General features: G+C 42.2%; 1 long non-coding RNA gene across 1 annotated transcript; it reads right to left on the reverse strand.

The window, feature by feature from the left end:
- Nucleotides 1-519: 519 nt before the first annotated feature.
- LOC121143737 lies at nt 520-19,402 on the reverse strand. Its single transcript, XR_005881055.1, has 2 exons — nt 19,313-19,402; nt 520-665 (listed from the first exon to the last, which is right to left on the reverse strand). It is a non-coding gene; the product is annotated as an uncharacterized LOC121143737 (long non-coding RNA).
- Between the last annotated feature and the right edge of the window lie 6,331 nt (nt 19,403-25,733).

A 25,733-nucleotide genomic window follows, 5' to 3' on the forward strand; every position in this document is an offset into this window, starting at 1 on the left:
CTTACTGTTGTTGTTTTCTGCTTTTATCTTCTGTGTCCCTTTCTTCCTAGTAAACAAGGAAGTAAGCAAAATATTCAAATTTATATATGGAATATTTATAGTTGATCAGAGAAATATTGGAATTACATTATAACCTTCCAGATGAATCTATATTAGAGTCTCAGATGTTGTAAACAAATACTGGCTATCTTTTTTTTTTGGAAAATAGATTCCTTTCTTGGGGCTGCTTGAATCACAAATATCACACATTTGACCATGCACTTCACACACAGTGTAGCAGCATTCACAGGGCCTGGCTGCTGAAGACAGGTATTGGGGAGCCCACTCCTAGCGCTGGTGTGAGCAGCATCCGGTATTCAAAGAGCTGGGTCCTGGCAACCAGCCTTTCCCACCCCCTTCCCATTCTGCACTGCCTCATGTTTACACAGAGAGAGTGAAACTGTTGCCAGTGTTAATACAGCATAATTTATAAGCTGAGAAGAGAACTCAGCATGCATTCCCTTTAGCAGGGAAACAGACTTACTTTCAGAAGCAACTGAAGGGTGGAGACATTTCTTGGAAACCAAGGTAACTGCTGAGTGCCCACATCCTTTCTGCCCCACAGGATCTGCTTCTCTAGGCTGGCAGGACCCTCCTGGGAAAGATGGCTCTGACAACTCCTTTCCCTGAATAATAGAAGGAAGATTCTGGCTGTTGCTGAGGCTGTTATTTCTAAGGCTCTTAACACATTCCTTGCTTCTCCAGTCATGGAGAAGGACTCATGGGCTCTGAAACCAGGGGGTCCCCTTAGAGGGAAGGTCCACAGCCCAGGATCTGTTGAGAATGAGTTCAGAGATCCTAGAGTGTCGGAGGCTAGAAGAGCCTCCCTGAATCCTTTGCTTTTAGTAAAATATTCCTATTATTCCCACCCCCCCATCTGAACAGACGGTGGGAATATTCAGCTGAAGTCTTCTCAGTGCAAGTATCCATATCTTCAGGAACCCCAACGGTGAGACCTCTCAGGGAAGCTGTTAAAATGTTAAATGTCTTTGACCCTTACCTAAAGGTGATAAGTTGTCAGGCCTCCCCTAAATTTAGTTTCCTAATTACTCCTTCTAGGGTCCCCAATCCATTTAATCCATTCTCCTGATTACTGAACCAATGGTATTTCCTTTAGAATCTGTTCTCTCAGATCTTCCCGAAGGCCTGATGACCGGCTTGTTTAGAGGGTGGACTTGAGTTGGACTTCAAACAATGGTCTTGGCCTTTCTGCTGTATTTGCATGTCTTAGACACATGTTGGAGCTCACATTCCTACTGACTTGTCTCTGGAATCCTTTTCTGCCATCTTAAAGCCATGAGGTTTTGCTGAGCCCCGTGTTAACCATTTGAATGACAACTAAACAGCAGCGCTAATAGACTATAGAATCCTAGATCCCCTTGAGACACAGTGCTCAGGATGGGACCTGGTCAATTAGGCTGATTATCCTGCTAATCCCCACCATTGGGTTAGAGCATTCTAGTATCCAGGCATGGAAGGGTTAGACTCTCTAGAGCAGACTGAAAGTTGCTGATGCTTGGAAGGGATATGATGAAAGTGTGGTGGGGAGGGAAAGAGAGTAGTATGTGTAAAAAGTTAAATAAAATAAATATAAAAATATAATAAATAATATAATAAAATATATATGAAAGTGTGGTAAAGGAAGTCCATGAATGCCCGAATGAAGAATAACAGATATTTATTTGGGAAACACCCATGCAATGAAGGTAAATAGCAGCCGAGGTCTTCTGTCCCTGAAGGCACAGGATTCTGTGATGCAGGATCCTCAGATCACAACCCAAGAGAGACAGCAAGGTTCCTCCTCTTCCATGTAAGGGGTCATGTCCTCATACCAAAGCCACATCCTATTGCTTGCACCCCAAAACTATTGGAAGAACAAGATGCCACTACAATATGATAATGACCCTCATGTCACATTCCAGGCCACAGACTCCAACCTCCACAACTAGACATGCAGCACTGTCTTATAAACTTGACCTTGGTCATTGAGATACAAAAAGACTCCAGAAAGGCACACCTTGGGACCCTCATGGGAGTTGACTTAGTGCTATTCACTGACTTCTCTATACAATACTCCATTGTTCAACCTTCCTTTTCAGATGCTGTCTCTCCCATAGTCCTATCACAATTTTCAGAGACAGAAACTATCAATCCATATCCAGGCTATCGCTATTTTATTAGAAATTATTCATTTGTAATTATTTGTTGTTACTTTGTTGTAGTGTAATAATTGGATGAAGGAATTTTTTCCCCTTTGGGCTTTCTGCTGGTGGAGAAATAAGACAGGTGCTCACACAGACTGAAGGGCTAGGGATGTACCTATGGGGCTCACTCAGTGTAGCATTGTCACTAGATAAAATGATACAAAATTTGTCGACATTAATAGAGAAGTTCCAGATTGGGACCCTTCCCTTCCCTTCCCTTCCCTTCCCTTCCCTTCCCTTCCCTTCCCTTCCCTTCCCTTCCCTTCCCTTCCCTTCCCTTCCCTTCCCTGGCAAGTATTTAATACTTCCTAAATACTCAATCCACCCTAGCCTTCCTTTTACCAGGAAATCTGTTAATTAAACCAAAACAAGCATGAAGTCATTTTACCACATTCATCTTACATAGATATACCTCAGATGTCTATAAAATGTAAGGAGTCAAATTAATGTGTGTGTGTGTGTGTGTGTGTGTGTGTGTGTGTAGAAATGTTACGTCTCAGGATGCATTAAGTGGAATTATGGCAACCACTGTCTTTTCCCTGTGTGCCTTCAAAAGAGATAGGAGGACCAGTGACACAAACTCAAAGAATGTGTAGAATCAAACCACTCCAGATCATATTGGTTGAGTCAAGCAGATCTTATTAAACACCAAACAAAGCAAGCAAATGCAGCCCAGACCAGCCATGAACTGTCAATATTTCAGTTCCTCTTCTCTTGGTCCTAATCCCTGTTCTCCTTGGCACTATTTTTCTGAATCTGCCCTTCAGTGGACAAGGACACTCTGATAGCTCGAGGGCAGGCATGCTGTCACTGGTTGCTCATGCTAGGTTTGCCTTGCTTGGACTATCCTGATATTCATGACTGCAGTATCTTACAAAGTTACCACGCTTTGTATGTTTTTTAAAGCTACAAGGTGGTAACTCCGAAGGATTTGTCTAAAATATTGGCGATCACAGGCAGAAAATGTATTAGGTGACACTTCAGGTACATGGTAGAGGAGCGTGAACTGAATTTGAGCAAAAACTTTTTTCTTAATGGTTCCTAAAAAGTCAATAAATGTGATGAATAAAACTTTGAAATGTCAGGTTGTTATCTGAAAATATTCTGAATTATGAAAAAAGTAACAGAATTATGGAAATAATGTCTGACCACCCTCATACTCTCCAAACATTGCAGGAGATATTTAGAAGCTAAAAGTTCCTAAAGTTTTAGACAATCTAAATTTCCCAACCATTATCCCTTTGAAGCCATGATGACAGTAAGATCTAAAGAAATCAAATCCTCTCTCCATCTCAGAAACTGGAGTAGTATTTGCAAGAACTCTTTCGCATCACTCCCAGATGCTATTGCAAAAAGGTCAGGGACTGTGGTAATATTTTGCTTGTACAAATAAAACTTGTTTGAAGACCAGAGGGTAGAACTTGCCACTAACCATAGAGGTCTGAAGGTCTGTACAGACAGACGGGAAGTGAGATGGCTAGGCAAGCAAAGAATATAGGCGAGAAGAAACAAGAACAAGCTCTCTTTTCTGCTCGGAAGCTAATGAGGTAAAGGTGGCTTCGGCTTGCTTCTTCTTCCTTCTGATCTCAGCATTTTCCTCTATATCTGATTCCAGGTTTTTATTATTTAGACCAATTAGAACTCCATTTACAAGGGACCCTCAGAGAGGCTTACCACAAGTTACAACCACATGCTACACTGAATCCCTTGTCAGACCTCTAACAGGAATACACATCTATATGTCCATATTAAGTCATATTCATATACATATGTGTGTGCATGTGCGCACATGCACACAAGCTCACATAAATATCTATATATAAACACAAATGTGCAGGCTTATTTTGGAATCGTGTGGAAGACTGAATATAAATTGTTAATTAAGAGAGTCACAGGGTATATATTTTCAATGTCTTGAGCATGATAAATGCTCTGTGGCTATGAAGAAAAATGTCCTTGTTCCTGGGGAGATACTAGGGTGTCAAAGGAGGGACTGTTGGGTGTGTGAACAGCTTGTTAATGGTTCAAAACATGAGACAGGTGATAGACAGGTGATAAATAAAAAAGAGATGCTAGTTGCTTGGTGAGAAATACAAAGGCAATGTAACAAACTGCTAGTAATGGGTGATTCTGGGTGACAGTACAATGTTAGGTTCTTCCCACCTTTACTGTAAAGATTTACACTTTTTTTTTACTGACATAAAAGGGGAAATTGGATGATTCACTATTGTGGAGGTAGTATGTTGAATATAGATGAAAAACAAACTATGTATATGGCCATTTTATGCTGGTTGGGGACTCATGAAAAAGTCCATTAATCTGGGCTAATCTTAAGTACTTTCTTCTTTCAAAGTAAAGCAAGAATACACTCCAGACATGGGGTGTCTTCTTTTCTTTCTCTTTCTCCATGTTCTGTTGGGATCAATGCCTTTCCCCACTTCCAGCAACTAGAAAACTAGGCACAGATACAGTCTCAATTTCCTGGACAATGGCATCTAGAGTGACAAGACTCATGTTGACAAACTTGTGTTGGCCTGCTTGGCAATCCTCTCTTTTCTCCCTTTATTAATGTCTATGAAGAATGCCATATCTATAGACCAGAGGTGAGGAGAGGATAAGGTAAAGAAAGGCAAGTATGATATCTATAACCATTTAAGGCTCATAGATGAATCTTCAAATGAAAGGCGGATTAGCCAGAGATAAACATATACATTTATCTCATATCAATGGCATGTGGTATGGAAGTCATCAGAAATGAAGTCCCCCAAAAAACGAGCAAATTTGAGTGTTTTGTACTAGGTTAGGTAGAGATGGTTGTGAGGAAGTATGGTAGGATGAAGAGGGGTTGATGCCATGATTTAGGGTCAGATTCTTGTCTGGATCTTTAGAGAGAAAATATTTGTTCATGTAAATGGAAGATAGCTTTCTGGTGAGAGTCTTGGGCTCTGCTTTGCGGGACAAAGGCCAGGGAAAGTTGAGTATGGTCTTCCCATTCCTGTTGTTTTCTCAGACATCGAGGGTCAAATCTAAGCTCCCTTTAGGGATATGTGAAAGCAGTAAAGCACACAGTCTTCTACAGCAACAGTTCCAAGGTTCATGAAGTGATGAAGGGGTAAACACACTTGTGTCTGTAGTGCGTGCAGTGGAATATTGGCAGGCTTAAAAGGAAAGGAATTCTGGAGAGATATCTCTGTGGGCAAAATGCTTGCCAACCAAGCATGTAGATTTGTATTTGCATATCAGCACCCATAGAAAAGACAAATGTGGCCACAGGATGCTTGGAACTCCCATTGCTCAGGGGACAGAGACAAGTGGATCACTGGTACATGTGGGCCAGTCAGTCTGACTGGATCAGTGTGCTCTATGTTCAGTGAGAGACCCTGTTTCAATATATAGACAGAGGAAAACACCCAGCATCTACATGTGTGTGCTAAGGAATGCTCACACAAGAATATAGCACACACACAGAAAGAAACCAAAAGGAATTCTGACCTGATTCATTATGAAGACATTTTGCTGCCTGAATAATAAGTCATTCATAAATGAACAAATACTATTCGATTCCACTTGTAAGACTTTTTTTTACAGGTGTGAGTTCAGAAAGAATCCAGAGGTGGTTGCCAAGGGCAGGAGGGAAAGCAGGATAGACAATTACTATGTAGCAGACTCCAGGTTTCAGTGTGACGTGACTGGGTAATTCTGAAAACTGAAGGTGGAGATGCTGAGTACCTGAGGCATCTCTACATTTTAAAAAGATCCAAATAGAACATTGCAGGTGATGTGCCTTATCACAATAAGAAGAAAGAAGACAGTGGGTAGGAAATAGGCAAGGAGGGAGACAAGGAAAGACAAGGGGTAGAATGGAGGAGAAAAAGATAAGGAAGGAGGAGTGAAGAGGGGAGAAGGAAGGAAAGAGGGAAGAGACAAAGACCGAAGAGAGGGAGAAAGAAAAGAGGGAGAAAGAAGGGGAGGAAAATGGACAGGAGAGAGAGGAGGAGGGGGAAGGAGGGCAGAAAGAAGAAGGGAGAAAAGGAGAGAATGACAGAGAGAAAAGGAAGCAGAGGAAGTCTGCAAACTTTTGAAGGGCCAAAACACCCTTGCACCGACGTTTGCAATACAGGGAGGTGTCAGGGGCTTCCCAGAGCTCCGTAAACTCTCAGCTGCTTGCCAAGACCCAGAGTGGCATGAGATCTAGCAAGGACCTCTCAAAGGCTTTGGGAACCCAGCCTTGTGACCCCAAGCTCTCAGAGTTAACCAGCAGCTCCAGCGTTGCCAGAGAGTGAGGCTGGGAGGTGAGCCTGGTAGCTTGTGCTTCTGCTAATACCTCGTTAGAGTTTGTGATCAACAGGGCTGGGATGAAAGAATTCTGGCTTAAGATCAGAAACACCAGGCTTTAAATTAAATCAGAGCCCTGCTGGGAGCCACTTACTCCCTTTCTTCCCCACAGCCAGGGAAACAAATCAGAGTTTCTCCGTGTAGTTAGCAGCAGAAATGACCTTCAGCCTCCCTCACTTAAAATCGATTCAAGATGATAACGCTGGTTTAAATAAGTCTATATTCCGTCGTCCTCCATGTCTTCCCCCTTTCCAGTACCCGACTCGGACCGTTTCTCTTTTCTGTGACTCTCCCTCGAACACAGGCACCCTCTCAGTTTCTCTTTCTCATACATGTTCATGGGAGATGCTGTATGCACCTCCAGACGCCTGGCCCCTCCACCTGGCTTGGCTGACAGAGGAGAGCCTTCAACCTCCTAGCTCTCCCTTCTCTGCTCTGCCTAACAACTAGCCAGATGGCCACTCCCCAGTCTCCCAGCATGAGTTTGACTGACAGGAGCCTTTGATAAACCTCGGAAGGATGAAGTCATCTCCGGGTCACTGTGGCTGCTTGGCCTTTAACACCCCGCACAGACCACCATTATCTGTGGAATAGGAAACAAAGGAAATTAGCCCTGCTCCTCCGTCATCGCCTCTATTTCCAGGCTGAGTTAAACTACAAGGCAAAGAGACGCCCTTCATTTTCCTCCAAAAGGTACAAATGTCAGCTGTTAAAAATGCAAACAAGAGGTTTCTCCATGTTAATGGCTGACGGTCTTTGTTCTGTAGACAGTGCATTTTATTCCTCTGCCAACCAGGAAAGACCTAACAGGCTCCTAAAATAACTTCTTTACCTCTACATCCCTGGGAGCCACTGATGAGAGCTCCTTCGCCTGCAGGGCAAAAGGAGGCTTCTGTTCCAATCTTTAACAGCCGCTACTCAAAGAATCTGCAGAGAAAATTGACTAGAAACCTTCTTGACAATTTAACCCCACAGCTGAAAAAGAAAGAAAAGCCGGTGCCCAGTTTATTTGCAAAAGAGTTTTCTTCCAGAAATTAAATCTTTAAATGAGCATGGCTCCCTTTAGCCACTCCCTTTGGAAGAGACCATTGGACTACACAGCCATGTTCAGATATGTGTGCATCTATGCATGCTCTTGTAATTTTTTGCAATAGATGAGCTCCCTGTTTGGAAGGAATTTGTTTTCCAACAATGCCACACTTTTTGACTATCAGGAACCAAAGTAAATTCACTGTGAATGACATTCTAAACTTCCATAAAGGGAGAGTTCTCTTTATTTATCTGGGCTATAATGCTTTAAAACTGTAGGTGCCATAAATATGGAGAGCACTAAAAGAGTGAGTATTAGGGAAATGATGACAATTCAGTCAGTGAAGGACTCAACACAGGCATCAGGGGCTGACATCATACAGAATCTAAGAGACATGCACTCCACAGTGGTACCTTAGTGTAGTGGTTTGAATAAGAATGGCCCCCATAGGCTCATATATTTGGTTCCCAGTTGGTGGAACTGCTTGGGAAAGATTAGGAGGTGTGGCCTTTTCAGAAAAGTGTGTCACTGGGGATGGGCTTTAACATTTCAAAGGCTCACTCCATTACCAGTTTGAGCACATGCTCTGTGTGTGTGTGTGTGTGTGCGCGCGCGCGCGCGCGTGTGTGTGTGTGTGTGTGTGTGTGTGTGTGTGTGTGTGTGTATCTGCCTTGTGCCTATGGATCAAGAGATAACCTCTCAGCTAATAATGATTGTTCCAGCACCATGCTTAACTGCCAGCTTCCATGAGTCCTGCCATGGTGATCATGTACCCTGGAACTGCAGCCCCCAAATTAGATGCCTCCTTTCATGAATCATTTTGGTCACAGTGTTTTGTTACAATAGTATAAAAGTAACTAAGACACTTGGAATGCAACAGGGACAGGGGATAGGACTTGGATTGATATTGGCTATGAGAAGCACAGGGTGCAGATAAATGTTAGGGAAGTGGGGTGATAACTGATCAGCTATGCTGAGCAAGAGACAAGAGTGGGACAAGTTTAAAATGGGGCTTAAAGCAAAGGAGAAGAAATTGAAATTATTTGCAATTGGTGACTACTTTATGCCATAGGCTAAATTATATCACCCTGAAGTTCAAATTCCCAGTCCCTAAGAATGTGACTGCATTTAGAGACAGTCTCCAAAGATGCAATTAAGCAAAAATAAGATCGTTACACTGGGCCCTACTCCAATCTGACTGATAGTTTCACAAGAAGAGATTAGGAACATGATACACACAGATAAACCTCAAGAAGATGCAGGGAGAAGGTTGCTTAGGACAGAGGCTACCTAAACATGATCCTGCTCACATTTTGATCTTTTTATTTATTTTTATATTTACATGCATTGATGTTTTGCCTGCATATATGTCTGTGTGAGGGTGCCAGATCTGCTGGAACTGGAGTTACAGACAGCTATGAGCTGGAAGAGCAGCCAGTGCTCTTAACCACTGAGCCATCTCTCAGCCCCCCCCCCCCCACATTTTGATCTTGATCTTCTACATACAAAACCATAAGGAAATAAATTTTGGCTGTAGAAGCCATGCAGTCTGATGCATTTTGCTGTGGGAAGAGCCTCATGGTGTACAAGTTAAGACTTAGGAGAAAGAAATGTATTTATTTATTTGTTGTATCTGTATTCCCTTTGTGAGCTTATGTGCACCATGTGTGGAGGCCAAAAGAGGGTATCTGATGGGGGGAAGTCTCCTGTACATATGTTTCTCTTATTGGTTGATGAATAAAACACTGTTGGTCAATAGGGAAACAAGATAGGTGGGACTAGGAGACAAGAAGGATTCTGGGAAGTGTAGTAAGAGAGAAGTCACCACGCGATCCTGGGGGGAGAGGACACATGAGTCTGGCGTTCTCAGTAAGATAATACCATGTAGAAATATTAGTAGTTATGGGTTAATACTTAAGACAGAGCTAGTCAATAGGAAATCCTAGCTGGACAACAGATTTATAATTAAAAAAAAATTGTCTCATGTGTTATTTGGGGGCTAAAGCGGCTGGCAGGAAAGGGTACATGTAACATAATGGCGTCCAATGTGGGCCATGAACCCAAGACCCTGAGATTAGGAGTCTCATGCTCTACCAACTGAGCTAGCCAGGTCAGCATTATAGGTGCAGGGGGTGGATATCTCACTACAAGTATCAGATCTCCTTGGTCTAAATTGTATGTAGTTACGCTCTTCCTGATGTGGGTGCTGGAAACCTCTTCAGGTCCTTACTCTGGAAGATCATCAAGAGTTCTTAACTACTAAGCCAACTTTAACCCCCATGATCTTTAAGAAGAGACTAAAGAAAGTTTGGAAAGAGATTTTAACATATCTCCAATTAACATTTTTGTTTCATGACTGCAGCTTCCTCCTTGGCTGGCTCAGAAAGCTGTTGCATTGAGGATAGTCCTATGACATTTGAGTGATTTTATTGATGCTTAATACCATAGAAACAAATGGTCTGCCTTTGCCATGATTGACTTATAGGATCACAGAACTCAAGAATGCAATATGACCCTAGAGCAGCCTCTTTAAATGTATTATTTGGCTTTATTGAGTCAGTTTAAGTTCTTTTCTAGCAATTTTGGGGTCAAATGGAAAACTATTTGCTCGTTAGCATGGACTGACCTCACAATTAATGGTGATCCTCCTGTCTCAGTCTTCCCAGTGCTAGGATTACAGACATTAACCATCCTCATACAAAGCAATGCCATTTTTAAAATCATGACCAGGCCAATGACATGGTTTATTGAGTAGAGACTCTTGATGCTAATCCTGACAACCTGAATGTAATCCTGGAGATGTTAGGAGAGAACAGAGCCCCCGCACATTATCTTCTGACCTCCACATGTTGCTGTGGTATGCATGTGCACAAATAAATAAACATATGATAGATAGATAGATAGACAATAGATAGATGGATGGATGGATGAACAGATAGATGGATGATAGATATATAGATATAAAAAGGTAATTGTTTCATTTCTAACATGTAGAACCTAGATCCTTTTAAATTCACCATATAAAACAATAAAGACATTTTAAGGAAATAATGCATCATGGTACAGCATGGAAATTTAAAGCTTTTCTGGAGCAGTTATTAACCCCAATCATAAATCCTTCTGTACAACATGTCACCCGCCTACTAATTAAATGCCTTCACTGATCAGACATGCAGCTTCATGAGGCTGCCTTGCATGTGCCTGTCAGTGGCTGTGAGCAGTTTCTGCTGGTTAGTAATTTACGTTTCCCTGAATGCTTCCCTCTTCATTTCTCTCCTTGCCCATGACCCAAAGCAAAGAAATATCCTTTCTGAGCACTGTTGTTGATGGAACCCACAGTAAATAGCCTCCTTTCACCTCTCTCTGCTGACATTCCAGTGAAACATGTAACATAAAAAGCAGATATTATATGAAACCTGTTCCAGAAGTGTGGTGTGGGGGGGGGGGGGAGGGAAGGGCGAGCGAGAGACTGAGACAGAGAAACCTGATTCTAGTTCTCTCTGTGTTTAGGCCCCAGTCCTTCCTCTGCTTTTCTCAAGATTTGGTTACTTGAGCCATCAGCCCCTCTTGTTTTTAGTAAGCAATGAAAACAATACTAATGTAGTATGCAAAGTATGCAACTATAAAATTTGATGAAGGAACAAGTATAATTTAACCTCCTCAACACAGTTCTTAAAATGATAAAAGGCCATTGGTAGACAGATAATACCTAGTGCAAATGGGGACATCCAGAGAGTGAATTTAGACTGTGACATCACAGTAGCATGTGCATAGCCACAAACAGAATGTTCCAGTGAAGCCATCACTAGTCTTCTTACCCCTCTCATTTATGGACCACAAATACCCGATTCCTTCATGCTTTCTCACAAGTCAGAATTTCAGATCCCCTCACTACCCTGAGGGAGGTGCTTTGAACATTTGGTAAAAACCAACATCTTTCATAGAATTTGAAGTTAGAATTGAATGCCTTGTTTCAAACATGGCTGATTAGGGGAGTGGATTACTTGCTTTGGTGCCCACTGGTAGCATGGAGCAGACTGTAATTGAATCTCCTCTTCTGCTTGGCACCTGGTTAGTGAAGGACCAGAGAATAAGTGTCCTATTTTGAGGAGAAAGTTAAATATAATCCAGTTAACTTTGGAGGAGATAAAACTCATGTGTTTCTGCCTTAAGTACTGTTGGATAAAAGGGGCAAGGTGGGGGAGGGGGCGGAAATCCTGACTCTAACTTGAACCCAGGACCAGGGCCTGGAATCCCACCAATCCTTGAGGGTGCAGACTCCCACCAATCCCTGAACTCAGAATCCCCCCAGCCCCTGGTCACAAAATTCCAACAATCCCTGAGCACAGAATCCCACCAGTCCCTGAGAGGGATCCCTGATCATGAATTCCCACCAATCCCTGTGCTTGCCTCAGAATCAGGCCACAAAGCCCACCAATCCCAAGCCACCTGAGAAAGCTCAACCTCTTCCCCAAGAAACCCTATAAAAGCTCTGTACCTGGTTCAGTTTGCTGCTACTTCTCACCCTAGAGGCAGCCACCCTCCTGGATCTTCTCCCTAATAAATAGCTTGAGTGGGGTTTGTTGTGCTGGGACACCTGCTGGAGGGGAAGCCATCTGTAACACCATTCATTGGATCTGGAGCAGGGTGGAGGAGCATAACTGCAACACTTTTGCTGGGGTAACTTTCCCCTAGTGGAGCAGAGCTGTTCCACTTGCATTGGGGAAATATTTCCCTGGAGCAGAGCTGTAAGCTGCTATGCTTACAGTGACCTTGTGGTGTTCCTTGGCTCCTGACTGCCATTTTGAACATGGAGATAATAGTGGCAGACTCAGATTGGAAGTCAAATGATTTGATTCTCACATCTGTGTTCTTGACATGTTGCTGTTCTCACGTTGTCTAAAGACTTGGCCCAAGTTGGGGCTGAGGTCAGACAGAAGCCATGACACGCCATCATGAACACCAGTGCTCAGTAAATATGGTCTGTCCTATCAGTCACTACTGAGGCTAAGTGAAGAAATCACAGGATGTGTGACTTGCTGAAACACAGGTGATGTAGCTGTGCACAGGTCTTCATTCTGTCAATCCAATCTAAAACTGTTTTGGAGGCCAACAACAAAATTGGAGCCTTGGTCCTGTGGGTTCCTCATTCTCATTCTTTGTCTCCCTCTCTCCCTCTCTTCTCTCCCTCTTTCTCTTTCTCTCCCTCCTCTCCTTTCCTTCTTCCTTTTCTCTTCTTCTCCTCCCTCCTACCCTCTGTCCCTCCCCTTCCTATATCTCTCCATTTTCTCATTTTCTCTCTCCTTTATTTTCTTTGTTATTAACTCTTATTTTCTCAAATTCTGCTGATCTCTCTACTTCTCAAATAAAGATCATAGCATTTCTCTTAGACACCTGCTCCAAAATTAAGTTTCCAATTTTCTTGAATAGATATTCAAATTTATAGATACAAATATGTAATGTATTCAACTAGAAAATTATAATTAACAGCAAAATCTTCAAACTTTTACAATTAGTTGCATAGGATCTTGTCAGACAAACCATGACTTGAACTAACTTGGATGTTTTTCTTCATCAAATAGATTTCATTTGTTTTAAATTGAATCTTGACCCAGACAAGGCAATGCTATTAACCACCATAACTGGCACCCAGAGAATTAACAATGTTTCCAAGGTCAATAGTTTCAAAAACAGTAAGGAAATTTTTGAAGAACTCCAAATTGAAGACACTTGAGTGATAAACGTAGTGTGGGAAGATCTGAGGAGCATCGAATGCCATGAGCATCCAACATTAAAGTCCTTTTGCAGGGGAAAAAACATGAAAGCTGTATATAGAATAGTAGCCATCGAAATTAACTTGACTACGTATACAGAAGCTAAAATTACCTTGAACAATCTTGAACTAAAATCCTTATAGGCATAAACATGAAAAGAAAAACAAAATGAAACAAAACACTACTCCGAACTTGGCTGGCTCTTGAGTGCTCATCAGCCAGGTTCTGGGGAAGAAAGAGCCAGTGACAAGTACACCTATCAGGAAGAAGATTTTTTTCACCAATGTAAAAGGGCGAGTAGTTTTTCACCCCTGGCTCTTGTGCAATGGCAGGTAACCTTAGAATGGAGTGGGCTGTGAGGGGAAAAGCCAGCCTGGCTGCAATCATAGCCTCCTGTTGTGAGACGCCTGCAGACACAGCCACCAGCAGACACATCCCTGAGTGCTCATTGCTCTCCCTCTGATTCCTAAGGCTCCATCTCCCACAGAGAAGGATGGGAGACAGAAAGGCCCCAAAAGCTCCCTCTGTGAAAGCTTACAGTGACATTCCATCAGACAGAAGCCAGCTCTCTGCTCAGTGAACTGAGCTTTTTATCACTTAGATTTGTACACATGGCAGGAAGAGCCAAAAAAAGGAGCTAGTGTGCACCTCGTATATTTTTAATTCCCTAGGATTGGTTGGCATGGAACCCAACATGTGGGACATAGAAGGGAAAAATAATAATCTGCTTCAGACCTCTACGTATGGTGGTAGCTTTTGAGGAGCCCACGGTTTGAGTGATTTGCGTTCAGCCGCATAATTTATCCATTTCACTTTTCAAATGCAAGCCCCCTTTTATTGGTTTGTCCAAAATTTACACACAAGGCTACACTAACCAGATCTTAATTCAGGTGAGAGAGTAAGCACATGTATTGCAAGCTCTCCCTGATCTGATTTCATCCTTGAGAACGTCACAAGTAGCACACTAAAACTATCTCAACAACCAAAAGTAGCTGGCAGACCTTTGTAGGCCTTTCACTTTCCTCACTAAATTTAGTTATTGAAGAAGAAATTCCCTGGGATAAAACAAAAACAAAAATAAAACAAAATAAAAAAGCAGGTAAGCTAGATATGTGTATGTGTGGACAGTATGGCTGCCACTAGATTTACAATTAAAAGAACTTGGCATTATTGACTTGTTCCTTGACAAAGTTTTGTGAATAGAATCTTTCCATGTATTTTTTATTTATTGCCATAATTTTGTTACTCTTACTACTTTTCCTCCATCTTCCTTCCTATCATTAAATGTCTTAATCATTAAAACTTATTATGTATAGCAAGTGTATAAGGTACTGGGGAAGCGACAGAACAAGAGAGTCATAGTCTCCAGAGACTTTCCATTTAAAAGATGACTCAAGGACCATTACCATAAAATCTTGATGAGTTAAATTCTGGACACTCTCAGGGATCAATGAAGGAATTGTTTCATCTGTAAAGATGAGGGGGGCTGTAAGGACTTGGGTGTTAATAAAGAAAATAATGTGCTCAACAGACTGGTTTTTTGGGAGCACTCTAAGTGACTCTCAAAGTCTAGACACATAGAGGAGAGTATTTCCTTCCATAATAATTGAGTGTGATTCCAAACTCAAATTGTCTCCATTTCATCCTAGGTTTGCTTTCTCTATCTCCCTTTCCCTTTCCCTTTCCCTCTCCCCCTCCTTCTCCTTTTCCTCCTTCCCCTCACCAACCCCCTCTCTCTCCTTCACTCTCTGTGTGTGAATGCTGCCCAATTCAGTCTTCATCCAGCTCTGCATCCCTGGGTTCATTTTGACTATGTCTTATTGAACATCATTCTGTAAAGTGAGAAAGCTCCCTGGTGTGTAAGTTGTTCACAAATATAGGACCTCCTACTCAGACAGGGTCTGGCTATGTCTTAAAACTGTGTGGGTGCTGTCTTAGAACTCTAAATATTAGTTTAGACAAGGGACTCTACTGGGCTTTGTAAATTATTTGTTCAGTCTTGTCCTTGGATTTCATAGGTAGGAGATGGAAAGGATTGAACATATGATGTAGAAAGTCTCCTTTTGGGGACTAATCCTGTGTGTGGACATAATCCAGTTTTGGAAATTATGGTAATGGATATAAAGTCATAAGTTCTGGAGGAATTAAAAAACTACTTTTTAAAAATATTTAACCAAGAAAAATCTACTGGGCAACAGTTCTTATAGACAGAACAAACAACTCTTAAAGATTTCACTCATTAACACATTGATTTCTTTGGCAGCCATTGTATTAAAGGATGAATGGAGAAAGCTGAGTGTTAAAGATTGTCTGAGCATATTGAATATAAAATCTGGACTTAGGTGTTGGTTCAAATGCAGGACTTAGGTCTTCTTTTATAATATAGTAAAGCTAGTTAATCATTTAGTCTTCTGAACTTTCTTTTTCTATCTACAAAACAAGGGCAAGTATGTTATGTCCTTGGGTGGTTGAGAGAATTAAATTAGATAGCATAGGTTAAATTGCTTATATGAGTCTGCAATGCATGCTAGGCACTGAATAAATCATTATGATGGTTTGGTATAATTATCAGCTGTAGAGATGAAAATAGAATTTTCCCACATGAATCCACTGAGAATAAAGTATTATTAACTATTAGAACCTAAAAATCAGATTTCAAAAAGAATACATTGAAATTACTCGTAAGTTTTTCCCCCATCTTGTTAACACTGGCCCAGAAATGTTGACAACATGAAGAATCTCCTCTTAAAATGTATTTTTCCCCACAAATGTGCATGAACGGGCGCCCTTAGACACATTTCATCTGGACTCCCATGAATTTTATTTCTGGAGAACACTCATGGGCAAACCATGCAAATGATTTGGGGTTTTTAAATAGAGTAAATTGCTAATGCCCTGTAGCTCTTCCCACCCCACAGGACTACTCTTACTCATTCTAGAATTCAACTAGACAACAATTTGGAGTTTTATCTCAATACTGGGTTGATCTACACAAGCCAATTCTATATCGTACACAGAGAAATAATCCTTGTTTATCTTGACCCTTACAGTTGACTTTCTCAACCAGAAAAGCAGAATCTATGTAATTTGGATAGCATTTGTGTACCATAAGTTGATATACTGTTGCTATATTCCTGCCCATCTTCTTGGTGCCAGAAGGTATCCAGAAATGCACCACTATCTTGATGAGAAACAGAAAACAAGGCATTACAGATGGAACTAGATTCACATAAGACACTAACAACAGTCTCAGAGAGGAAACTGTTCATCACATTCATCAGTGAACGACTTCTAGCTGAATGAGGTTGTACATAGCTGCATAAGGGTAGTAGAGGTAAGGGAATCAGAAGTTCAAAGCTAGTTTATAATGAGCAGGTTTGGACAAGCTCAATCTATATAAGACCTGGTCTCAATAAGTACATGCATTTAAATGAAATTCAAGAAGAACAGTGTGTATGCAACACTACTAAAAGCACATTTGATAAGAACCATAAAGACCACAGTGACTATTCAAGAGCACGCTTCATACATTGAGAACATCCTTCAGTGATAATCAGAAACTATTCAGAAGCATCTTCTGAGAAGATGTATTGAGTGTTAAATACTTGACTAAATATATACACATAACCCCCAAATAACCAAGCATACTAGCTCCATTTTACAGAACATGAAACTAAAGTTAACAGAATTTGAGAAACTTAGTTAAAGGTTTAGACCTGTAAAATCCAGGATGAAAATCCAACTATCCTAGGTAGCAAAGATAAGCTCTTATCCAGATGTCACTCCACTTACCCTCTAGCTGCAAGTCTCTTCTACTTCCATCATCAAGAACTGAGACTGTCATTGAGGAGTTTGCTTACAGGCTTACAATAGGATAGGAGATGGGGACAGATACTAGTTGCTTCCTTATTCAATTTGACACAGTCTAGGGTCATCTGGGAAGAAAAGCCTCAATTCAGAATTTTCTAGATCAGGTTGAAATGTGGGCATATCTGCAGGGAATTGTCTTGATTACTAATTTATGCAGAATGGCTCTACCCACTGTTAATGGGTCCTTAGAAAGGAGGGTTCAGTCCCCTGTGGGTGGCATCATCCTTAGGCAGGTGGTCCCAGGCTACATAAGAAAGCAAACTAAGCAGCAGCCAATGAATGTACATGCCTGAGTGATTCAGTAACCCCTGTTCCTCCAAGGTTTCTACTTCAGATTTGCAGAATAGAATATTTGTTTAATTATGTAAAGATGTGTTACATTCACTTATGCTGCATTGTTTGAACTATGTAAAGATGTGTTGCTGTTTCACCTTGTCTGCCCAAGGCACCTGATTGGTCTGATAAAAAGCTTAGCGGTCAAAGCTAGATAGCAGAGGGATAGGCGAGGCTGGTAGCAGAGAGAATAAGTAGGGGAGGAATCTAGGCTCTGGGGACAACAAAGAGAGGGAGATTCCAGGGGCCAGCCAGGCAGGCAGCTGCCAGACAGATGGACAAATAGGAAGCTGAAAAGTAAGACATACAGAATGAAAGAAAGGTAAAAAGCCCCAAGGCAAAACATAGATGAAGAGAGACAGGTCAAGATAAGTTAGTTATAAGGGCTAGTGGGACATACCTAAACTAAGGCCGATCATTCATAACTAAAACAAAAAGAAAAGGAAATTAGAAGGTTTGTTGTTGGTGGTGAGATAACCAACATTTCCAGGATCCAGAACTCTTTTAAAGGTGTAGCATGACCTTGCTATTCAGTTAAGAATTTGGGAATAAAAGTCAGCAGCTGTCAAAGTTCTGGTTTTTAAAAAGCAACGTGTGCTTGGTTGATGAACACTCTCCTGCTGAATTTCATTCTGTGTGAATGTTGCACACATGAAATTCTTACTGTGTGTGTTGACACTGGCCAGGCTAACCCTAACCCACATGTGCACGTGGATGTTTCCCAACCTACTGATGTGGAGTGTGCACACACAGAGGACAAACACATTCTAACAAGTTGATTGCATCTGCCGAGGGAAAATGAGAGGGAGCCTGTGGGAACAGTCACTGTCAGCAGAGCTGCTAAAACAAAAACAAAGAAGCCATGGAATGCTCTCTCTTGGGGAGGCAGAGCAATGCCTGGAGCTCACTGGCCAGTCAAGCTGGCAGAATGGGTGACGTCCAGGTTCAGTGAGAAACTCCATCTCAGAATGTAAGATGGAGAGCAACGGAGGGACGCGCAGGAAGTCGACCTCTAGTCTCCACAAGAAAATATGCATGTGTGTATCCCCTCCCCCACAGCTATGCCTTGCTAACCCGCCACCTCATTCCCAACCCCTGCTTTACTCCGCACTTTGGTGCCCTGGCTGAAATGGACAAGACCCGGGTGATTCCGTATGCCCATCCTGCAGCTGCTGCTTCTTGCTAGAAAATAGAAAGCGGTCAACCCAGAAGATTACAGAATACCTGTGGGTTGTGCCTCTCAACCAAAAAAACCCCAGGCAAGCATTCAGAAGTCTGTCCACATACACGCTAAAAGTACCAAACTGGGACAAAAGAAGGGAACCATGTCTTGTGGCTTTTTAAGTACCAGACCCTTAAAACTCGAGACAACTTTCCAGTCGATACATATTATTACTATATATTTTTATTCTGGACTCAACATACAGACCATTTCATTCAGCCTTCTGTTCAAATGTGACCCCTCAGAGAAATTTCACAACGTACTATCTAAAGTGTGTCATATCTACCCCATTCTTTCTCATTTTCTTCTGCTATATTTCTCTGAATAGCCAGATACTACACGGCCATTTTCAATGTATCGTCTATTCATTGGTTCCATTTTTCATCTCCTTCTGATGTGTATAAGCCAAGACAATAGCTTTATGTGACTGACCACTGTACCCCACCCCCTCACGCAGTCCTCCACACTGGTTAGGGACGCGATAAATATTTATTGAATTAAATACCTGTGAAAACAAGACGTAGCATATGGAGCTGGCAGCAGTACACAGACATGTTATTTTCTGATGTCATGTTCTCACCTAATCCTGCCTGAAGGGAACCTTTTCATGGAGGTGATGTTTAGTCCAAGTTCCCTCCATTTCGTCCGCACTCTGTGTAAACGGCACAAAGGGGATTTGAGTTCCATTTGCAGAGATGTCATAGATAGAAATGATAATGTCCCCTCAACTTAAAAGGGGCAAGCCTGTTTTGAAAGTGTTTTATGAACTGGAAACCTTTCTGTGAGCGATTCCACTGCAGCCCTGTAAAACCTTACGCCCTGCTGGAATTCTGTCCTGTGAAATTTGGCAGCATTCCTTTCCTGGTATAATGAGCTCAGCGCGTGTTTTCATTTTAGTTCAAGCCCAGATACAAATCAGTGTCAGGGCCACAGGCAACCACACAGAATTCCCAGGCACTCCTGGCTGAAGGCAGGTTTAGAAGAATGGATGCCAAATCCCCCCTTTCACAAGGGGCTCTGGGGCATTTAGTGTCATATGCCCTCCTCAGTGCCTGGTCCCAGAGAGCTGCTGGCTCAGTGGGCTTCTGGCTTCTCTCTGGCTCAAGCTCATCTTCGATGGATTTCCTGTGGTAATCCCTCTCTGTGTCCCTCTGAGAAACAAACAGTAATTGCTGACTTTTTTTTTTCTCCCAAGAGGAGAAGAGAGTCCGGGAGCACAAGTGGTTTTAGTTAGAGATTCAATAAGCACTTTGGCGAGATGAGGGGGGCTGTGGAGCAAAGGCCCAGTGGTCCTCACTGCTCTAATGGGTGTATGCTTCACTTGAAGACAATGCTGCATGGTTTGTAGTAAGAAACACTACACCTGCCCTCTGCTAATAAATTAACTAAAATCCAGTTCCATCACTCTTTTTTAATTTGTTTTATTTATCCTGTGGGGTTTGTGTGTGTGTGCGCGCGCGTGCTTGTGTGCGTGTGTGTGTGTGTGTGTGTGTGTGTGTGTGTGTGTGTGTGTGTGTGTAGCTAGACATCAAGCCTAAGGAGCCCATGGGTTCTAAGCAAATGTTCTATCAATATCCTTCACTGACTACTTTTTGGTTTTAGTTGTTTTGTTTGTTTGTTTGTTGAGACAGGACCAGTTTATGTAGCTGAAGTTGGCCTCAATTCCAAAATCCTCCTGTCTCTGCTTCATGAGTGCTGGAATTAGAGCCACACACCACAATACCCAGATTTACTGGCTATCTTTTAAACGCTGTGTTATTCATGAGTGACTGTCGCTGGGGTGGCAGTGACAGACAAAGCATCCAATGTAAGGAAGTTCTCCTTCCTCCATGCCCCTGGGAGTCTATCCTGATTTTTTATACCTCTGTGACTTCCTTCAAGAAGACACCTGGAGACTCTGTAGGGAAGGTCCCCATGACTTTCAGGACAATGTCTTTTTGTTAGGTCTCCATCAAGAATATCGCAGCCTTGCTTCCCCAGACAAGTTTGCCTGTATCAGAGAGATTGTGCAAGTGTGGTGAAGAAAATAAAAACAGTTAAGCAGCTCAAAGCTTCAAAATGTAATGAAGGAGGAAGGTAGATGAAAGTATAAAGGATGAAAGAAATAGGAGGAAGAAAAGGCATTGTTTTCTTCATATCCAAGAGAAACCAGCAAATTTCCATGCATGCACTCACATCATTTACACCCCCAGTGATGCCTTCTAAGACTTGCTTATTACAAAGAATTATATTTCTACTCTTCCTTTAGGGAATTATTCTAAACCTCTATTTGGTCCCACTACATAGGCATAAAATTGAGCATTTTCTGAATCATTCCATAACAAACTAGAATGTATGTCCTTTTATGTGATAGCTTGAATGCAAATGCAATTCATTCCTTTAATTTGTGTATTTGTTTAATTATTATTTAGTATGCATCTATGAGTTTCAGGATTCGGAGGCTTCAGGTTGGCATTGAAAACATAAGCCAGACATGGTGTACATGCTTATAATCTCAGTGCTAGAGGTCTGAAGAAGGAGGACTACAGTAAACATGGGGCCAGCCTGGTCTACATTGCAAGTTTCATAACAGCAGGACTACACAGTGAGGTCCTGTGTCTGACAAAGAGATGAATTAGCCCCTTTGGGGCTAATGCGAGGAATAATACGTCATTAATACAAAGGAGGTATCACACCAGAGAAATCGCATGTAAAAGCTATTTCAGGTCCCAACCTATTCCATTTCAAGCGGGTTCTATTTTGCTTATGCATGAAATTCTTGACATTTTGATGGCTATATTTTAAGCTGTCATAGCTCAGCCAGCATGCAGGAAATGACCTTGTTTTTAAAAATGATGTTTCATCAGGATTTTTGATCTAGTGTGACATCAGCGAACCTGTTGCAAGAATCTGTTTAAAGTCCAAGGACGGGAGCTATCATCCCCACTACACCTACAGAAGAACTGGGTGTCACCTCAGAGCAAACCTTTATGTGCAACCAACAGGAAGCAGGGCCCACTGGCTTGTTTGAATGGGCTGTCCACGATTTCAAGGAAGAGGATGAGAAAGCAGAGAGGAGTCGATGACAGAACTCAGCAAGGGCAGTGAGGGAGGACCGCAGGGAGGACTCAGCAAGGGCAGTGAGGGAGGACCGCGGGGGGAGGAGAAATGGCCCTCGATGCTGGCTGCTGATGTCTCAGCCAAAGGAGGGTGAGGCTTCTACAAAGCTAGGAGAGGTCAATAAATCACCACTCTTATCTTGCAAACAGAGCCTGCGACTTCAAAAATTAGCTCATTTATTCTGCACAATTAAATTTATTGAAGTGTGACAGGAAAAGTTTAGCAGGCAGTGGAGCAGAAAGCCAGCAACAGCCGAGCCGAGCATCTGAGTGAATGACACAATTAGTTGATTTTCATTTTATTTATCAATATAATTATTGAATTGTATTTATCCTTTTTTCACAGATTTCTACAACTATTATTGCAGGGGTCTCTAGGGAAAGAATTAGTTTAAATTTTCCATCTAAGTTAATGTGATTATGGAGGGACTAATAAAAGGAAAGTTCTTTAAAGTGCCACACATTCTTGTATTCAATGTCACTCACATCATGCGGCTTAGAAATCCAGTCTCTTTTCTTATGAATGTGACAAATTGAATTTACATTTGTGAAGGTTTCAGATTCCCCAGGTAGGGACTGAACTGTTGTGGGCGGCCAGTGGCTGGAGAACCCTTACCTAAAACAAATCCTTATCTTCCCCACCCCCACCCCTTTTTTCATCTCTTCTATTTCTCACCAAGGTCTGTTGTTTCAGCATCTAACAAGTATCTAAAGTCCATGTAGTATTTTTATAATCACATAATCATTATTTCCCACCCCCAGAGGCTGGCAAGGCTGGAGTGGAGTATAGGAGAAGATGGGATGTTCACACTCACCCAATTGCCAGGTAACAGAGTCTTGTTGGCCTTTGGCCTTGATTTCTATTCCAGGGTATCCTTCATATCCGGATTCATCCTTCTAGAAGGTTATTTCTTAATCTAAGCAGGGTACATGCTGCGAAAAATACAGATGGTCCCCAACCTATAAAGGAGTAACATTATTCCAGCCCACTCAGAGTGGAGGTCCGTAGTCAGACATGCATTCTATACACCTAACCTATTGTGCTTTATAGTTAGTTCAGCCACATAGCTGCCCCTTCATAACTGACCAGTACACAAGGATATGCAGCTCACTGAAGCTTCTTAGCATCACCCAAGAACATCCTGTACGGAGCTCAGGAAAATATAAAATTCCAAAGTCAAAGCATGCTTTTCTGTGCAATGCCTGTCATCACTTTTCACCATAAATAAGGTAGCAAAATTCTAGGTTGGGCATACCAAATTGTGAGCCATCTTTGTGTGGGAAAATTAAAAAAGAAATCAAACCCTGAAGTCTCAGGGCAAGATTTCAGAACAAGTTCTCGTTAGATGCCAAATCAACAGATCACGGATGGATTAGTGCGGGTCTGCTCTTTGTGACTGCTCCCTTCCTATTCACGTGTCACCTTAAGCAAAATTGCACCGAGTCTTTATGCTGCAGTTGTTGGGCTGCGTGCTTTTACATAGATTTCAAGTTCCCTGTTCTATTGCCTCCTGTGCCTCCTGACAGTGTAGCAATGAACCGCACGTTAGATACAGAAAACATGACTCAAGGGGGGACGCTGAGTTCTCTCTATCAAACATGCCCAAACCTACCGCATAAAAACTTCCATCGTCCAGCACTCTCAAGGGAGAATTTCTTGTCAGTGTCAGACCACATTCTTTCCAAGCTCCCAACCAAGGCAGGGGCAGTTTAGAGTGTCTGGGAGTTATTGGAGAAAGGCATGACTTGCCTCTGAGATGACTTAACTTCATCATAAAAACACGGGAATTGTCCTGCCCAGGATGAAATGACAGACTTTAGAGATCCCCCCCAAGGAGGGTCTTACCCTCCCTGGGGAATGATGTGGGGATTGGGTGGGGGGCTGGGAGGCTGGTGGAGGGACAAGGGAGGAGGGGAAGGAGAGGGAGCTGGGACTGACATGTGAAACTTTCACATTTCTAATTTAAATGAAAACATATATTGAGAAAAAAATGAACAATGGAGAGAACCAAATATTTCATGTTCAGTTAAAGGAGGAAAATCAAATGTGGAGTTCGCAATTCATTCTCTAGTGTTCCAGTTGTAACACCACCCACCAGGACACATCAGTGCGCATGTGCACGCAAATTTCAAATGCAGCTTCCAGCTGTACAGGAATAAGTTAAATGAATTCACAGAGCTCTGAATGGGGCATTTCTCTGAAATTTTGGCTTCCGCACCTGACACTGAAACTTGTAGTCATTTTTGGTTAAGTTGCCACTAAAACTCTCTTTATAATTATCAACACCAAATGAACACAGGAAAAATCTTAATGAAATTTTACCACTTTATTTTTGAGCCAGAATTCCCAGAAATCTATCATAGATCTTCAGGCATGTGCAATGTATGAACAAGATTTTGTATTTCACCAGGGCAACTTCTTTCATGATATATCCTAAGCCACAGAATGAAAATTACTCCTGTGGGATAGTTTAGAACCATATACATGTTGGGATGCAAATATTTTTACCCTCCTAGATTACCGCACCCACCCCATTTCATTAGCAATGCTTCTATCCATCATTCCAGTTCTCTCTCTCTCTCTCTCTCTCTCTCTCTCTCTCTCTCTCTCTCTCTCTCTCTCTCTCTCTCTCTCTCTCTCTCTTCTGGATCTTAATAAGATACCATATGTAAAATACTGAAGAAATGATTGCCAGACCAGATGACAGAGCGAGGTCGATCCTAACTGAGGGAAATGAGAGACAGAGAGAGCTGGGCAAATTTTCTGCTCCTTCTCTGTCTGCAGGTTACTCTATGGTATTGATTCCTTTTACAAACTTTCTACACAGTATGGCAGCAACTTACTGAGTTACCTATTGGAACATTTGATGGAGAGGTAGCCAGGATGATAACACGGTGCACTCTGTCCTCCTTGTCTTTCTGTATCTTTGGTTCTGACCTGCAGTGTCATGGGGCTTGCAACTTCAGGGGAAGTATCACCAATCCCTTGTCTCCAGTCAGGTGACCCTGACTGAGAACTACTGGGTTTCTTTCTCTTTTTTCCAGGTTTTTCGATACAGGGTTTCTCTGGATAACCCTGGCTATCCTAGAACTAGCTCTGTGCACCAGGCTGCCTCAAACTCAGTGATCTGCCTGCCTCTGCCTCCCAAGTGCTGGGATTAGAGGCATGTACCACCTACATTTCTAATGATAGAGAATTACATGATTTTTTCTCAGATGTAAACAAATAGCTAAGTACTCCGGATAGGATACCAACAAGAGACAGAAGAAATGATCCCACCCAAACCCAGCTTGGAGAGACATGGAGTTCAGAGGGATTGGCTACAGGAGCATGGATGACAGAGAAGATGCCTACAGGATCACGCCATGTGCAGGTGTGTGAGTGAAGGGTCCCTCATAAAGCATGGGGACAGATTGATTATAAGGTTGGGTACTTAAAAGCAACCGTATCATCAAAGCTTTCCACCCAAGCACAGGTGATGACCTCACACAAAATACATTGATGGGGTGTCATTTCCAGGTAGGCTTCCACCTCCTGTGTACCCTAACACTACCCCAAGACCAGGTGAGGCTGGGTGGGAGTCAGGAGTAGGGAATGACTAGAACCTTCTTGGATATGGTGCCCCTCCATGCTTTACTCTATTAGGGAGTGTTATGAGCTCAGTTATCCTCACCACACATCTAAATATCACTGTTGTTCTTTGTTAATTTCATTGTCACTGGGCCATCATAGCATGTTTGTTCCATTATGGTCTATGACCATGCTTTAGTGAGAAAATCACTCATGAGAACAAGTTCCTATAGATTTTTAAATGCCTTCCTGCTGCC

Source organism: Mesocricetus auratus, unplaced genomic scaffold (assembly GCF_017639785.1).
Source record: "Mesocricetus auratus isolate SY011 unplaced genomic scaffold, BCM_Maur_2.0 Super-Scaffold_100013, whole genome shotgun sequence".
Classification (NCBI taxonomy): Eukaryota; Metazoa; Chordata; class Mammalia; order Rodentia; family Cricetidae; genus Mesocricetus; species Mesocricetus auratus.